We start from the raw sequence: 19442 nt of genomic DNA, 5'->3' as shown, positions 1-19442 counted from the left end.
CCAGTTATTAGTATGATAAATGTCTCTGAAAATCATGACCCAACATGTAACTCTGACATTCTTTCTGCCCCCTCTTCCGCAAGATTTCCCTGAGCCATGTTGGGTTCATTTTTGGTCTGCTTCAGTGCTGAGGTGTTGGGGACCTCTGAGGCTTTGGCTCTCTGATTTGGTAGGAGTTGATTTTTCTCTGCGTTGATCTCCTTCCCCTTTGTGCTGGTATCTGGTTCACAGGAAAACATCACCCTTGCTTATTTCACCAGTTGTCCTTAGTTTCAGTTGGGCCCCTTTTGAGGAAGGTCCATTTAAGCCAAGCTAATCTCACTCTTGGTTGAAGAATTTGCTTTATGTTACAAGTGACAGAGAAAATGGAGGAGAGTTGAGATCCATTGATTACACAAGAATATAACTGATATCCACAAAACAGTTTGCCATGTCTTCCATATCTGCGAGGGTCGAGGAGAACTTGCAGTGGAATCCACAGCATGAACACTGCTCTTACTGCTAACCTGACAACCAGCGCCAGGGTGATGGTGGCAGAAATGGTGATCAAGTGCAACCCATCACAGCAGAAATCTAGAGGCTACAAAGAACTCAGCACTAAACCTGACTGCCAACACACCTGCGATGGCTCAGGGAACACTGTGGAAAAGAGGGAAGAAAGATTGTTAGGGCCACGGAGTGTGTGGGAATACCCTGAGGCATTGCAACCCTTAGTATCACATTGGGACAGAATGAGCTCTTCATGACCCCATAGCAAATCCCACAACCCCACAGAGGAGGGTACAAGGAAATATAAACAGGGGAAAGGAAATAAAAGCGTATAAAAAATTCAAAGACACTATCTTAACAAGTATTTGAAATTCTTTTTAAATTTCTATTTTTTTATATATTTTATTTTATTTTATTTTATTTATTTAAGAGTGAGAGAATGAGAAACAGAGAGAACATGAGAGAGTGCATTCCAGGGCCCCCAGCCACTGCAAATTAATTACAGATTCATGTGCCACTTGGTGCGTCTGGCTTACATAGGTCCTAGGGAATTTAACCTGGGTCCTTTGGCTTTTCAGGCAAGCACCTTCAGGGGAAGGCAATTTTCTAGCCCCAATTTTACATTTGATATGCTTAATGCAGCACTATTTTGAAAATAATTAAGTCAATAGTTATCAATATATATCCTTTATTATGCATAGACATGGTAACTCCTAAAATTTCAGAGTTATAAAGAGATAATTTGACATTCATAACTTTATAAATTATGAAGCATAAATATTAAGGCCTAAGGTGATCATTAATTAACACATAAAATGCAGTTAATTTCATGATATTTTATTAAATAATGTTAATATAAATATTCCTTGGTTGAGTTTATCAGTCTCTCACATACACAGTTACATTAGATGCCAGATTAATTATTAATAAATCTCTATTTGTATTTAATCTTTACTTTAGCATTCCTTTTTCTAATAAACTTAGATTCATAAGTCCATATTTGTGTTACAATAATTATTAAATTAATAAGCTATGTTAATTTGCTTTAATTCAAATTAAAGAGGAAATTTCAGGCTGGTGAGATTGCTTAGTGATGAAGGTACTTGCCTGCAAAACCAAAGGACCCGTGTTTGACTCCCCAGATCTCTGGTAAGTCAGACGCACAAGATGATACACATGTCTGATTTCAGTGGCTACTGGAACTCATGCACCAATTTTCTCACTCATAAAAAAAAAAAGAAAAGAAAAGAAATAAAGGAAAGAAAGAAAACTTCCTCTCAAAGAAGGGAAATTATTTGATATTTATGGAGTCCTTAAATTAAAAATGTGATGTGACCCTTTTCAGTCATATTCAGCTGGTCTCGGAGATTGTTAGGATGATCTTCTAATGACTCATTTATAGCAGCAGTTGGGGAAACAATAAACTTAAAGTATTATACTGTGTTCTATCCAAATGAAAGACATATGTGATAATAGACAAAGAATGTTTTATAACCAGTTACTGCTTTCAATGTACAAAAATGTAATAAAACTTGTCATTGATACATATAATTCCATCTTCATAAAATCCTGCTTCCTACTACCATAATCAATCAGCTTGTTTTGATCTCTTAGTATCTATAAGTAGAATGACTTGTTCATTGAGAAAATAGTGTTAGTCAATTTAATACTTCTCTGCTGCCTTCCGGTTATGTCAGTCTGTGCAATTAGAAAATTGGTAGTTATAGTGTTAGTTTCCTGATAATCTACATAAAAATGAATTTATTACTGTATCTGGAAAAAACCTTATTATCAAGTACCTTCAAGCAAAATATTATTGGAGAGCTACAACTTGATAAATGCACCAGAATGGCTTTTAATATCAAATTTGTATGTGTGTTGAAATAATATAATACTTTCAAGGCATCAAGAAATTTCAGATTTAGTTCATATTACAGAGAATGTAAAATGGGTAGTAGAGAAATCCATAGATGAGAAAATATGTATGTTACCAATTACAATAACAGGGCAGTGTACATTGCTGAGATAAATCAACACTAAGTACCTGTTAATAAGAACAAAGACTGATACTGCATTATGCTAAATAGGCACCATATACAACAATTAAAATGAATGTGTATATATTAATGTATGGTGTTACAAATGAAAAAAATCATTTAAAGGTGGCAAATAAAAATATAGCCTATATTAGCAAAGCTAATTTTCTAGACACTAATTTGGTTAAGTGTAATTTTCATGCATTCAATAGTTCCCTTATTTTCTAACAAGGCTCAAGTATGCAGTTGCATTATCTATTGTTTATGTTGCTGGTAGGATATAGATTATCTCCTTGTTTAATATACTCTAAATGGAAATGCTGCACACAACAGTACATTTCCTTTAATTGGAAAGTAAATTTGCCATATAAATAGCTGGGTCTTTATACACCATACTGAATCAAATATAATTAAATCAATATTTGTGATTACAATTCTCACATTGTGATCAACACTCATTTTCTTCAGAGATATTCCCTTGCCTCTTTCTAATTATCCTTTTCACATTATCAGTTTGTGGTCTTTTTAAGGCTGTGGGTAGTAAAAGGACTCTATAATTTTCTTTCATGATTTAATCAACAACTCTTTTAAGCACAATCATCTTTAATATTGAGAGGTAATGAAAAGTTGCCCTTTGTACCATTTAATGAACTCACATTATAAAATCAACACTTAAGTACAAATGTCATCTAACAATACCAAAAGTTAAAGCAAATTAAAGGAGAGAATGAAATAACAAGAGCTTTATTAACTGCCAATTTACAATGAAATGTTTCAAAACATGTAATATATTTTAAAAGCAACATAGTAGCTATGAAAAATAACTAAAATTACAAATATATATGCAAATTAAATAAAATACATGCATTTATATACATATATGAAGATTAAATATTTCAATATATACATACATACATACATACATACATACATACATACATATATATATATACATATATATATGTATATATATGTATATATACATATATTTGTGCTTATATGTCAGGAGCCGCAGGGGAGCTGCAGCTGCTCTTTGACTTCGGAAGCTACAGGTGGTCTTTAATCTCTTAACACAAAGGATTTATCCTACAGCCTAGGTGAGAAGGTAGCCCAGGTGAGATGACGCCAGTTACGAAGGCATCATTTAACATAAGGCATAGGCACCTGAGTTCTATCTTCCATATATAAGCTTGTGTCTGCCTGAATAAACCTGAGCCTTGATCAGAACTTGTCTTGGCTCCATTCCTTGTGTTCTTGTCTCAGATTCATTCCCACTCCCTCCTCCGGGGTCTGTTTCGACCTTCGTGCTGCAGGCTGGCACACTTACATACATATATTCTCACTTATAGACCTATACATATATGTGGGTGTTTCTATAAAAGAGTTGATATATATTTGTATACCCTAGAATGCTGCAGAAAATGCAACATTTGTGATAGATTTGAATTAGGACTTTTGAGAAGTTTGAATTAATGCATATGCTTCACATTTGTTATGAAAATATTACCTAGATATTATGTGGCTAAATTGAATAAAATATATTTAATTGTAAACCAATTTGTTTTATGTAAAAAAACTTAAGTAGTGTATAATAGGAGTAAGGGAATATCATATAGAGATTGTTCTATAGTACAAGTCTCTTGAATAAACCTTTTTTTTTGGTGTGTGTGTGTGTGTGTATGTGTGTGTGTGTGATAAGCTCTCTCTGTACCCTGAGCTGACCTAGAACTTACTTCATAATGTCAGACTGGTCTCAAAATCAGGATGATCCACCTACTTCAGTCTCTTGGGCACTGGAAATGAAAGCACACCCCAACATGCTTGGCTTTAGTAATTTTAAATGACATTTTGAAAGCATGTAGTTCATTGTTTAGCATACAAATATATGAGAAAATATGAAAAAATCCTAAGTAAGGATATATTGCAATGGAATTAGTGCTAATACAAAAATTGCATGAATGTGTGCCAATTGTACTAAAGAATATGTGCCACTTCTGTCATTGACTAAAATTGTAATGTTATATGAGATTAGGGCAGAATTGATAGAAGGGACTGTCTGGATGGAATCAAAATGATAATTAAGAAAATTATATTTTTCATTTTTGCAATGCATTTGAAAGTTTAGGAACTAGGATAAATATGATTCCAGTAACTAAAACATTATGATCAAAATCAAAATATTATTATTAAAATGCCTAAAGTACTGTAATTTTAATTGAAAACCAGATTTGAGGTTAGATATACATAAGCCATGTGATGGAAAACCTGATGAGAAAACATTAGGGACAGAAAAACACAGGGATACCAACATTTCCTCAGTAAGTCAAAATTGAAAGACTTATCAAAAGAAGAAAAAGCATATATATGCTTTCCATAACATATATGAGGTGCATGAGTTAGGTATATGGTGCTAAATACAAAGGTTGATAGTTGGTACAATAGTTATGTTTGTCATAATACAAATGTTAATATGTAGCAACTATGTTAAGGAATGAAGAATAATTCCAAAACAAGATTAATTAGCAGATATTAAAAAGAAGTAATCATGATCTTCTTCATAGTGGTTCATGAAATGCTCCAGCTTCCACTGGAAAGCTGAATCATTCATAGTTTCTTTAAAGACATTCAATATTAACCAGGAATAGTGGCACATGGCACACACCTTTAATCCCAGCACTCAGGAGGCTGAGCTAAGAGGATCACTGTGTGAGGCTAGGCTGGAGCCAAAGAGTGAGTGGTAGGCCAATCTGGATGAGAGAGAGAGAGACAGAGAGAGAGAGAGAGAGAGAGAGAGAGAAAGAGAGAGAGAGAGAGAGAGAGGGAGGCCACCCTCAAGAAAAAAAAAATGAACTAAATAATAACTGATGCACTGTTGATAGGAATATTTCCATGAAATTTGCACAATGTCAGCTTTCTTCCAAGACTCCTATGGATTCAGTACCCCATTTAGCAATCTCTTGGGTTAGCCCAGATAATCATAAGCATTTATGGGGAAAATACAGTTGTAAAGGAAAGCTGCATGAAGAAGGCTTGCTTCCAGTGGGACATTCAATAAGTTCTTCTGTTCTTTCAAAGGAATTGTGTGCTCTCACCAATGTGTGTTCTTCTAGGTAAAAATTCACCCACATAGTATGGAAAATCTTTGAAATAAAATAATAGTAACCTTCTTGCAATACAATTTAATATGAATAATGACATATAACAAATCATCTTCATATTTGGGGAAAACTAATAGGGTAACAGAATTCTATAAAAGCAGTTCAATCATAGATCACCCACATAGACTGCTTAGAACTTAGAGCTTTAAAACTCAACATTAGTAAAAAAAAAAAAAAAAAAAAAAAGTTAAAGGATTTTCTTGGCATGATCTTTATAGATAGACTTTGAAAAATATGAAACACTACTTCTCTGTACTCATTATAAACAGAAACTGATATTTATTTTCAATATCATACAGTAAAATAAAAACTTGGGTTAATTGAAGGGACAGACTTTTTTTCTTTCTTTTTTAAATTTGTTTTGCAAGGTAGAGTCTCACTCTAGCGCAGGCTGACGTGGAATTCACTATGTAGTCTCAGGGTGGCCTCGAACTCTCAGGGATTCTCTTACCTCTGTATCCCGAGAGAATTAATGTGTGCGCCAACACACCCAGATGAGACAGACTTTCTTAATTAAAATATATTTATCCAGCAGATATTAGAGGGTAGCTTAATTGTTAACCCATATAAGGCTATAAACTCTCCATACCACTGTTTTTATAATGCAAATATAGTAAAGTGCCTTAATCTGTATCAATGTAACAAATAATTTTTAAATAAAACATGAGAAAACAATTTTTTAAAAAGCAATAACCTCTTGGCTCAGCTATTTGGAAGCATGTTTGATTGTAGAAAGTTTTTTTATTATTTTAATGATGACTATAAGGTAGACTAAATTTTAATTTACATTAACTTTATGGTTTTGCCTTTTGTGTGTTTATTTGTGCCCAAGGAATCCATTTTTTACTGATGCTGCATTGATTTACTTCATGTCCTGGAGCAAAGCAATGTGCTGCTTTCTGACTGTATTTCTTCATTTATATGGTGCTCCGGCCCCTGCTATGTGCAAGTGGGAGATACATTTTTAGTTTAAAATGAAGAATAGACTGAAGGGGGTGCAGAGAACAGCATGATGGGAATCAGGCCATCTGTTTCTAAACAGTTGCCTTTAGGCTTTTTCGAAGCTACTTAACCCATCCAGATAACTCAGTCAATGAGAGAATGAAAGGGAGAGCTAGAAAATATTAATGAGGTAAAAGAATGTAAGTCTTTTCTTAGGCAGGACTGGAGTTTGGTTTGGGTTACAAAGTAAGTTCTCCACAAGATAAGACTTTGACCTTGTCTTCCTTTGCCTATCCCAAAAGTGTTATTTATGAATCATTGTTAAACCAGTAAATTTCTGAAATATACTGAAAAAAGAACCTACATGTAAATTAGTGGATTGGTCATTAAACTAAAATGGATTGTGGAGCATCAAAGGTATGGAACTCCTAAAAAAAAAAAAAAATGAACAAACATGGAAGATAAAGTTACTGACAGTGATAAATATGTCCCCAACATTAAATGCAATTCTAAATTATATATGTTAAACATATGTTCACACTAGCTATTGTAAAAATTCCATCATAATGACTCTAAATAAATGCATACAAAGCAAAATAGTTATAAAGTTTCAGAATGTTAAGTATCAGTACATCAAAAAATAAGAGAGAAAAGATAACTTACTGATACGACAGTTAAACAATTTTGACCACTAATAGGAAAACAGTCAAAAATTCAGCGCTATAAAATTCTGTGAAAGCTCAGAAAATATTTCCCTGTACAACCACTAGATTACTCAATTTATTAACTGAATACATGCTCTGGCTACTTGGCTACATATACTGGATTAGTGTCCCAAATAAAAGGCTATGCAATACAGTGTTCACTTTAATTCTGAAATTGCTGAAATGAAAGCAATATATTATTGGTAGCAAGGAAGCTAATGAATAAAGAAAAGTAATGCTGTTCTTTGGTTTATTTAGATGCATTTCTACTTTCTAAATTTATTTGTTTTTATCTTAAAGAATAAGAAAATTATCAGATGTTGTGCATTATGCTTTGGACAATGATGTCCTTTTCTAAGGAAAGACTTGAGTAATTGTCTTTATATGAGTTTATCAACAATAGAGAGAGAAAATATCAGTCATTCTTTGGTCCAGCAAGTATTAGAGGTTTATTTACCCTTCTCTCATGTTACCTTGCTAGATCAGGGATAAGTAATAAATACTGACCTAAAAAAAGATATGTAGTATTATATAACCAAACAATAATAGGAATCAACTGTCATAGCTAAGACAAGTCTAAAATAATTGCAGCACAATGCAATTTATTTATGTGAGATTTGTAATACAAAGTGGACATCTGGAAAAGAAATCCTGGGATTCTGAGTAAATTATGGATTATAATTTCTCAATAGTAACGTGTTGATATTATTTATTAATTTTTATTAAGGGTAACATGCTGATATTAATGTTGATAATTTGGGGAATAGAACAGAGCTTTGAAAGTACTTCATTATTCTCTATTTTTGTTTTGTGAGTCTACTATCCTAAAGTAAAATTTTTTAAAAAGCTAAAAGAAATTATAAAAATATCAATTAACTCAAAGAAGACCAGTGCAAAGAATGTTTACAAATAGTATTCTTATGATTTAAAAAGTTAATTAATTTATACGATTATCTCTTTGCTTATAAGTCTTAGTTTTACAACATAAGACCAGAACATGAACAAAATGCTTGTGTTCTTTGTGTGGCTGTAGCAGAGAATCTGAAGAAATAAGATGAAATACAGAAAGTGATGAATGGACACTTACATTTCCAGAGACACTCATGAAATTTTCCAAGTAATGATCTTCCCCAAGTTAGGAGATTCCTAAAGTATGATGCTCTATTGTCATAAACAGGAAAGAAAACTTACTTCTTTCACACTAAAAGCAGGTGGGAGTGTAGGAAAATTTCTTTCAGCAAAGCAGAAAGTGCTGATCTTATGGAAAATGGGGCAACAGATGAAAATCTCTGATTGGCAGAGCTTCAAAAGAAGCGTTTAGGAAAGCTTCACCTTTAAATGCAGATGCATGATCAATGGGATGTCACTTTTGCTTGTTGGCTGAATATCAAAAGCACATTTAATGAAATGAGTTGTCATTGGTTTATGTAAAGAACATAAAATTAACCCCAGTGCTTGTTGTACCTTAGCCAATCAGCAATATATTTCTTTCCTAGAAGGCTAGGTGCTTTTATTATCACTGTAGTGACTGGATATCTCATTTTATAAATACTGTTCCTTGAAAACAGACTTTCTGGCTTCTATTATTATATGTGGCACATGTTACATATCTAATATTGTCTGGATTACTAAAGCCCCTTTAGTTCGTTTTGTCCCTTTTCAAGCTATAGGAAAACAGCAAAGGATTTCTCAGAAAATTTCAAGCCATAGCAGCAATGAAATCACCTGAACCTTCTTTCTATTGTAATTATGGATTAAAGATCACATCAGGGTAACCAATAGAGACTGCAGACAAATTTCTGTGTATGCTAAATCTCAGTATATTTAGCTACTACATAAAGAGAAACTATTGTATTCAACTGCAATATGAAGGGATAATAATAGCATAATATATACCTAAATATACACCTACCACTTCATTTATGTTTCAAGTTTGATGAAAGAGTTAGGAAACAATCATTGTAATAGTGTTAAAAATGTAATAATGATATTACATGAATTTATTTGTAATGATAATTACAAAACTAGAAATATGTGTTTCTGTGAGATTTAACTGTATAAAATTATGAATAAAATCTTTTTACATAAAACATTAATGGCATGTTACAGATCATTGACTTCTTTAAAAAATAAATAAAAATTAAAATAAAGAAAACAACAAATTATTTACAATACAGGCCCTTTTTATAAAATTTATTTTTTTATTAATTAGTTTTGTACTCAGTGAATACAGTCAAGTTGGTTCCATTGTTAGGCTCCTCCTCCCTCTCCCCTCCTTGTTGAGGTATATGGGTCATGCATTGTAGAGTTAGCCCACGGTTATGGGTAGGAGAAATGTGTCTGTGTATCATGACCCAATGTGTGGCTCTGACATTCTTTCTGCCCCCTCTTCCACAAAATGTCCCTGAGCCATGTTGGGTTCATTTTTGGTCTGCTTCAGTGATGAGGTGTTGGGAATCTCTGTGTCTCTGGATACCTGATTTGGTAGGAGTTGATTGTTAAAATGTTCAATATGGAAGAAGATAAATTGTAGATAAGATTTAACTTTTAGGTGATTATGTCTGGCAATACTTAACTTTTCTCAGTATAAGATTATAGCAAGTAACAATTAAAAAAAAAGGAAAAGGTAAATTAGGGAGGCAGGAACTGAAGAAAGGAGGGAAAATAAAGGATGAAAGAGGAGAGAATGAGCATTGTTTAAGGTTTTTTTTAAAGATAAAAGAAAGAAGGACATATTGTCAAACCATCATTTAGTAATAGAAAAAGCAAAGAAACACGTTGGAAAGGTTAAACAGTGGGTAATGCACAGTCTCCATAAATAGGAAGAATCAAGTTCAGAACCCAAGAAAACAGGTAAATAAGTGTCAAAAATGATAATGAGCTGGGGATTCAAAGACAGACAAACTCTCACAAACACACTAAGTAGAATAGCTGATGTGGTGAGCTCTGGGTTCAATATCTGTCTCAATAAGTCAGATGCAGAAGTGATGGAGGGAATAAGTCTATGCTAACAACTGGCCTCTGCATGCATGAGCATACTGGTACATGCTTACACATACGCCATCATGTCCCCACACAGAAACAGTTCACACAGACACAAAAACCAATGACCATTAATTATATCCATAACAGGAAATATTCACGTGTGCATACATTGATAAGACAAGAAAAGGGTATAGTCTTTCCAGATCTTTTGCTGATGTGGATGGCCCTCATCCTTTGCCATAGTGTCAACCTTGCTCTTGATATCATCCCCTGCACATCATGGAATCATGGAACTTGACTCTCCTACAAAACTGAAAGCCAACATTAAACTATTTTATGTCAGACCTAAAATGCGAATCTGTTTGTAGTCCATTTCTTTTATAGAAATGAAAAGAACCCCAAGCTTTGAAAATTAACATCTAGAGCTACCTATTACATTGAAGTTCACTTTCACATTAGTTGAAAGTAGACTTTTTGGGGAGGGTAGAAAAGGAATAGGGTTGGATAAATGGCTTAGTGGTTAAAAAGCATAAGGACTCAGGTTCGAGTCTCCCACTGAAGGTCTGACTGGAGTTTGCAGTGGCTAGAGGCTCTGGAGTACCCATTTTTCTCTCTCTCTCCCTAATAAATAAATAAAAAAAATTAAAAAAGGAATGGACGTATACTTATCAGTATTATCTCCTTACCACAACTCCCATTGCCCCAGAGGCCCTCCTCAGTGGGGTTATGGCAATTACTGTGGGCTAATGAAGGCCTCAGTCAGTTCTTACAGGGACACTGGGAGACTGTGCTTCAGATTATTTCTAACTTCTCTGTGGCCCTTACAATCTTTCTTCCCCCTCTCCTATAATATTACCTGACCCATGACCAACATGGTTACAGCCTGATTAGTGTTGAATTCTTTGTAGCCTCTGAATTTCTGTTTTCATAGTTTTTTTAAAATCATTTTTAGGATTTTAATTTATTTATTTATTAAAGTGAGAGAGAGAGCAAGCATTCCAGGGCCTCCAGCCACTACAAATGAATTCCGGACACATGTGCCACCATGTACCTCTGTCTTATGTGGGACCTATGGAATCGAACCTGGGTCCTTAGGCTTTGCAAGAAAGTACCTTAACCACTAAGCCATCTCTCCAGCCCATGTTTGCATAGGTTTTGATTCCTCTAGATGTCTGTCACCATCAACCTGGGCTGGTTGTCAGGCTGGCAGTGTTCATGAGGATGCTTCCTCTGTCGTTTCTCCTGGGCCCTGCCTGGCAGATGTGACAGATGTGGAAAGTCTCATAGTGAGCAGCTGGTTATTTTCTTATGGATGGATCTAAGCTCTATGCTGTTTTCTCTGCCATTTGTAAAGTAAAAGATTCTCCCACAAGGCATGAGAGTAATTTGGGCATTTGGGCATAAAACATTGTTTAGAGGTATTTGGTATGATGGCCCACTCTTTTCTTACCATAGGATTCTGACTTGATTTTCAGTACCAGTTATGAGTTTCCTTTCACTGAGTGGGCCTCATGTCAAAGCAGACAAGAGCTGGTGACCTGTAGAGGCTACATGTCATTATTGTCCAGGATTGTACTTCTTGTCTGGCTGTTTGGTTTCATAGTGGGTAGGGTACTTTGCTTATGCATGCTGTTGATAAACATTGTCTTCCAGGAACTCCAATAGGGCTAGCACTTTAAGGGCTAACTGTGAGGGAGCTAGTTTCCCTTTTGGTCCCAGCATGGTGGTTCCATGTCCTGTGACTGTGGCCTGTACTGTGTTCAGCAGTAGGTTCTTACCTTTCAGCTCCGGCTGGCAGTCAAGTGTTTTGGTAATGTCCTGCATTGTTTTGGAAAACTCATAGATCTCCCTGGCCAACATCTCACTGCAGAGAATAACCAAATTCTGGACCTTAGCATTACATCTGATCAACAAAATAAAATAAGAAGATACAGTTATTTATTACCTACTTCTTTCCCGGAAAGACAAGACAAAGATCAATTATATGGTCACTATTAAAACTTATATATGGAGGAAATTGTGTAATAATCTAAACTTTTTCAACTGAGGTGGAAAATGAGAGCATTCTTAATAGAATGTGAAGCACCTAGAACCTTCTTTCTAAAACTTGTGAATAATTCAACAAATGATATTTCAACTTTATTCCCTCCATAAACATTACATAAAATGTCCAAGTTGGCAGAGGGTTCATGCCTTTAATGTCAGCATTAAAGAGGCCAAGGTAGGAGGATACTTGTGAGATCAAGGGCAGCCTGAGACTACATAGTGAATTCTAGGTGGGCCTGGGCTAGAGTGATAACCTACCTCAAAACAATGTCAAAATCCTTCAGGTTTGGAGACTTTTATCAAAGTTTATAGACACCTATTTTGGAAGTAATTTTGGATTGTCAAGTTGTATCCTACAATCAGTCATGTAAATAAAACTCATGTTAAATGTACCCAAGGGGAAACATCAAAAATGCAGAAACATACTGTAAGACAATACTAATTAATGAGGAAAAGAATTATATTTGGCAAAATTTTATTCAAGCCAATACAATTCTTGAAGAGAATATCATCATAAAATTGGATGCTCACAGTTTTCAATGCTGTAGAATAAAAGCTTCGTTACTGAGCTCAGGAACTCAATCCAGTCTTTTTTTCCTAGTCATTCAAGTTGAATAGTACATGTGAAGATATTTCCTATCATGTGATAAAATAAATTCATGTGATATGTGAGAGTTGATTTGGTTGCTTGCTATAGTCATTCATTTTTGTTATGAAGTCCTGGGTATAAACAATACAAATGTAACATGGAGATCCCAAAGTTACTTTTTTAGTATGCCTGGATCCTCTGTACTTCTACAAAAGAAAAAGAAAAGGAAAAAGAGAAAAAGAAAAAGACATATCATGTATAACAGGTAGATATTTAAAAGAAGAAAAATTGGAGGAGGGGGTTGGAGAGAGGACTCAATAGAAGAAGATTTAAGATTTCAGTTCACATCCTAGGACCAACCTAATGCTGCACACAGTAACATGAACATTTAGACACCTAGAATTCTTCTGTAAGATTGAAGATAGAGAGAGGGAAGACACTGGAAACTCGAGAGCCAGTTAGCTTGGTAAATGCGATAGAGAACAATTAGAAAATTGGCCTCAAATAAGATGTAAGGCGAGTATGGACATCCAAGGTTGTACTCTACTTTTCACAAGTACACTGTGGCATATGCATATGCACTTATATTCACATGCACATGCAAAAGTAAATTATTAAAAATAATTCTTATTATAAGAGTGTTGTTTAACAGAAATATTAAACATTTGGTTTTAGCAAACCTGAATGCTTCTTTATATTTGCCTATACATAGAGTTGTATGTATGAAATATATGTAAATATATATATATATTTGAAATTATGAAATTAAAAAATATAAACATAGAGCTTTACATACAGATTATTGTGTAGTATAATTTTTAATGTTAAACATGGGAAAACATGCATTTTCATCACAATTACAAAGGTTCACAAAATTATCAGAAGCCATCATATCTGATATCCTGATTAAAATAGATTTTACTCCTGTAGTTTCATTAATTGGCCCATATCATTCTTCCTAAATAAACAGAATATAAAAATGTGCTCTTTTAAACTAGTGCCTGGTTTATTTTCTTTTTGATCAACTAATTGTGATTGCTTTTCAAACCTTACATACTTAATAGTGTTTTTATAAAGTTATTAACAATAGTAATAAATATAATTAATTCATGTTTATTTTATCGGTCTATTAAAACCAAAAGGCCAGAGTAGGGAACGTTCAATTTCAATAAAGTTGTTATACCATCCTAACAGAAGTGATCTGGACCAGATAATTCCTATTTATTGTTAATGATGTGAAACCTATTGAATATTACTGCCTGAGGACCTGGATGAAGAAGAGAACCACCTCCCACAGTGGAGAGATGATTTGGTGGTTAATACATTTGCCTGTGAAGCCTAAGGACCCAGGTTCCTCTCCCAAGAACCTATCTATGTAAGTCTGTGGCAGAAGGTGGCACAGGTGTCTGAACTTCATTTGCGGTGGCTGAGGTCTTGGCTCGCCAGTTTTCTCTCTCTCTCTCCTTTACCATTAAAAAAAAAGAACTCCTTTCAGCTGCCACCTGTGACCTTGGGTGGGGGTGTGGCAATTCAAACCTCATTTCCCTGAGGGCATTTCTGAAGGTGCTCCAGAAAGCCCTAATGGTCCATAAAATGCCAATCAAGAAGAATGACGCCTCTTCCACCATCATGGGTGCTCAAGTATCCATTTCTTGCAGGGCAGTCACCCACCTCCTCATGTTTTTTTTTTTTTTTAATTTTTTTAATTTTTTTTATTTTATTTTATGGGTTGTCATGGCCTCTTGCAAATAAACTCCCGATGCATATGCCATTCTGTGCATCTGAGTATAAATGAGTACTGGGGAATGCCAATCCATGCTGGCATGGATAAGGAAAATCCTTAACCACTGAGATATGTCCCAGGCCTGTCAGCACCTCCATTTCTGATAGCCCTGAAAATCTCCATCTTCCTCTTAGGAGGGATAGAGGAAAGAAAGGGGGAACTGTGGAAAGGAAAGGGAATGGGAATTATTTCCAAAATTTTCAGCAAGATTAAGAAGTCAGGAGAATAATGTCAGAGCAATATTGAATAAATAATTTGAAGCCAGGTGTGATGACACACGCCTTCAATCCCAGCATTCAGGAAGCAGAGATAGGAGGATCACTGCGAGTTCAAGGCCACCCTGAGACTACATAGTTAATTTCAGGTCAGCCTGAGCTAGAGTGAGAGCCTACCTTGAAATACCAAATAATAAATAAATAAATAAATAATTTGTAGATTAGTAATGAACATACCCAGCCCATTACAGTGGAATTTCAGGAGAGAAATGAACATGACATTGCAGAATACCTTGTTAACATGTAGATTCAGTTTCAGTTGTTCTGAGGTTGTACTGAGTTTCTAATTGTTACCAAGTTATGTAACTACTGCTGGTACATGAACTCTACTTGTCTAATATGGTTATGAAGTTATGCTAATTAAGAAAAAATATACTGCTGGAGACAGCAAGCATGCCATTTCAGGATCACGAGGAATCAAGCACTGAAGAGCTGCATGACACAGTTCCAGTCCAGCTGTCTCTTCCTTGAAGTCCAATGTGGCTCCTCTATAGAAAAATCTTTGGCTCTGTATGCTACAGATATCTGTGGTTTTCTGTATACTATTTGTCTTTCTCTGTCTTTCTTTTGGTGACCCAATCTCTAAGTTTACTTTTCCAGTAAAAATTTGTGTTAGTGAAGTGTTGGTCAATGTATGTTCACAATACACTATAATGACAGTGGGTTTATTAAGCATTCTTGTTTATAAGGATAGTGATACATATGTTATTATGGAATTTTACAAATATAAATTTTCATAATTGGTTATTAGATTTTAAATCATATACTCAGAGTACATATTGTGTGGCCTTGTGCTTTTTGAGTGAAATACATTGTTTCTAATTTCTTTGAGTGTTATAAATTTAAGATTTTTAAATTAATATTCAATCTAAAATTATAGGCTGAGTATTAGAACAATAAACCTTAATGTTTCTCTAGAATGCATTGTACTGGGACATTTTGCTAAATTTTAATGCCAAGTGAGCATTTTCTCATTCTAGTTTCTTTGAAGTATATGCACATTTGCAGACTTATTTTGAGTATGTTACCAGGATGTCAGTCTGGATTCTCCTTGATTCTCTGGCCCTGAGTCCTTGCAATTTCCATCAAAAGAATTAAGAGGTAACTTCGAAAGTGCAGTCAACAATAGAGAATTTACTAGAGAACAATGTGGGGCATCCTCATGGAGTAACAGAGACTAGTACAAGAGGACCGTTTGGTTGACTTACCAGTCTTAGCTGGTGTCACACTATTTCCTGAAGTCTCTGGAGCAGTCACTGTTCTGGAAAGACATTTGTTTCTCCAAGTGATGGAAAGACACATTGGATTATTTCTTTAGTGAAGGGACAATGGCATGTCTGTTTACTAAAAATATTGTGCTTCGATAATAATCTTATAATTTGAAGGTTAATATAGAATATAATGCCTTCACTCTAGGCCAAAGGTTAACTCAGATCACTTTTTTTTTGGTGGGGGGTGTTGGTAAATCAATATTCTGGACTTCATTTCGTAGATATACATGGTGCTGATTAGGAGAGAGGTCTGTTCTAAAGACTGAAACCAATTTAAAAAGTCAGTTAGGGCTGGAGAGATGGCTTAGCAGTTAAGGGGTTTACCTGCAAAGCCAAAGGACACTGATTTGATTCCCCAGGACCCACGTTAGCCAGATGCACAAGGGGGCACATGTATCTGGAGTTCATTTGCACTGGCTGGAGGCCCTGACCACTCATTCTCTCTCCTTCTCTTTCTATGTCAAATAAACAAATAAAGAAAGAAATAAAAAATAAAATATTAAAAGTTAGTTATACCTGAATACTGACAGGCAGACAATACTAATTTCTTAAAATGTTTTTTACATGTTAAAATAAGAAACACAAAGGCAAAATGATAATGGAAACATTGTTTTTTCAAGTTAAAATAAAAGAAAGAAAAAGCTATGTAATATATTTGCCTATAAAGGTTTATATAACTTACATTTTAAAATAGAATTAAAATTTAAAGCATTTTTACTGTTGTATGCTTATATAATATGCTATTCATAAATATGTAATTTCCTACATAATCTACTATAAAATTCACAAATGATTCTCAACTGTTGCAATTTTCCAACTACCTGACTTTATTATCAGCAATGGCTTAATAAATAATTCACTAAATTTTTGATAAACTGTAAAAAGAAAGCCACAAGTGTCCTTATTAAGTGTCCTGATCCCTGCAGCTGTTTAAGCAGTATGTATTATTTCATTTGAATTCTTCAGTGCACAACATGGAAAAATCAATTTCTGCTACACTTTACCACTCATGAAGACTTGTCTACTTAAAACCCTCAACTATAAATCGCTGCTCCATTCATTAATAGTTTGGCATAAGCTATTTGCAAGTGGATACACATTTTCTGAGAAAAAGGTAAATTAATCTGTTCGTTATTAATGTTTACAAAATAAATTGATTTTTTTAAATCCATTTTATGATTTTCCTTATTAAAAGATAAGGTTAGTTACATTGGATTCTGATATTTAGGACAACATTACTATCAGAATTGTTTTCAATGTTATGTAAGACTAACGAATATTGTAGCATGAAAAAGAAATCAACTTATGTAAGACATTGTTTCTGCCTCCCAAGTATGGTAGAAAATGAATTTGACTGAGGGGTCATTTGCCTTAACTCCCAAACCATCTCTCTAGCCTGAACAGATGAATTTAATAGGCGGTTTTAAGACAACACAGCACTCAAGTGTAGTGTAGTTATATCTGGAGGCTTTTAGAATAGTTTATCATGATAACTAGGAGGATATGAATAATGAGTAGCCTCTCCAGTAGAGAAGTGAAAATTTATGGATGAAGGCAACATTACTACAGAAAGAATTAGCACCATTCAAATGTAGTCAATGACTTCACACTGGAAAAATAGAAAGAAAGAAAGAAAAAAAAAAGTGCTTTGAGGGAATGTTCCAACCTGGCCAGACTTCGCCCATCACAGAGTTTCATCACAGAGTATAAAATCATCAACCGGTTGTAAAACATTTCCTTGAGAAGAGAGTTCAACTGCTGTGCCCTATCAGTACAGGGCTCCTTAACACAGTGGTTCTTCAGTTTAGCTTCCCATGGCCAAGAAAATACCACTGCTATAATCCAAGATAGGATCTTAGTTGCTGCCAAACACTGATATAATCTATATTGTGCTTAGTTTTAAAGATTGCAGAAAAAAAGAGTTAAGGAGTGATAGAAGCTTCTGCTGAATATTCCAAAGGAAGAGATTGGGATTAAACAATGTGTGACAGAGTTAGCTTTCCTTCCTATAGGTCTTGAGATGCCAATGCATAAGTCTGTGAGGTTGAAATCTAAGATGTAATAAAGACAATCTATATATTGAAAGTGACAATATTACAGTTTATCTGCTGAGGGAAATTGCAAGCAGAGGTTGGAACCAGTTGAACAGAGATTCAGCATGGATTAGAAATGGTAAAGTCAAAGAAATGAGGCCACAGATGGAGCTCATATTATAATGTTATGTGCTCTGGAAAACATTTTGATGCAGGGGTTAACGTTTGTCCTGGATACTTTAAATCTTTTGTTGGAACCTTCCCTTGTCATCTTCCTATTTGTTGTTGGAATGGGCATGTTCATACAGTGGCTGTGCTTGCTGTAAGCTTCATTTTAATTTTTACAGAGTATCATAGCAAAGAGTTCCTGTAAGTCTTAGAAGAAACTGTGAGTTTGGACTATGGACTATGGGATAATGTTGTCATTTCTCGGAATTTGAAGAAACATGGAACCAGAATAAAGGCATTTTGCATGATAGGGGAAACATTCACCTCTTGGAAAATACAGGTAGAATGTTATGACATGACTATTAAATGGTATAAAAGATAGGCTTTTATTACGAGGAAAATTAAGATTATATCTTAATTCTCTGAGCTTCTTAAAACATTAGAACAATGTACCTTGCTGGAAGAATTAGTTGAGTGGAGCTGATCCATGGAGATCTCTAATATTGGGTCCCTTCCTATAAATAATTTTGTCCCTTTTCTACCAAGACATAAAAAGACAGACTTCCATATGCTCCATAGTATTCTGGATACTTGCCTGTAGTCAAGAAACTCTGAACCGATGTCCATGAAACCATGACCCCAAATCAATCTTCTCCTTCTTCTTCCTCTGCTGCCTCCCCATTTTCTTCTTGCTCTTCTTCCTCCCCCTCTTCTTCTTCTTCTTTTCCTTCCTCCTCCTCTTATTCTTCTTTTCCTTCTTCTTCTCCTTCTTCTTCTCTTTCTCCTTCTCTTTCTTCCTCTTGATGAGGTTTTTGCTTCCCACTAAGCAAAGTACCTAAAAGGATCTTAAAGTAATATAATATTATCTCTGCTCTTGAACTTTATTCTCCTCCATAGCCTAATGTAGGAACCAGAGAAGACTCACAGAAGAAGAAGTATCCCTGCTGCACCTATGAGCTAATA

This window comes from Jaculus jaculus, chromosome 3 (assembly GCF_020740685.1).
Source record: "Jaculus jaculus isolate mJacJac1 chromosome 3, mJacJac1.mat.Y.cur, whole genome shotgun sequence".
NCBI classification, from domain to species: Eukaryota; Metazoa; Chordata; class Mammalia; order Rodentia; family Dipodidae; genus Jaculus; species Jaculus jaculus.
Note: the sequence above shows the minus strand (reverse complement) of the source record.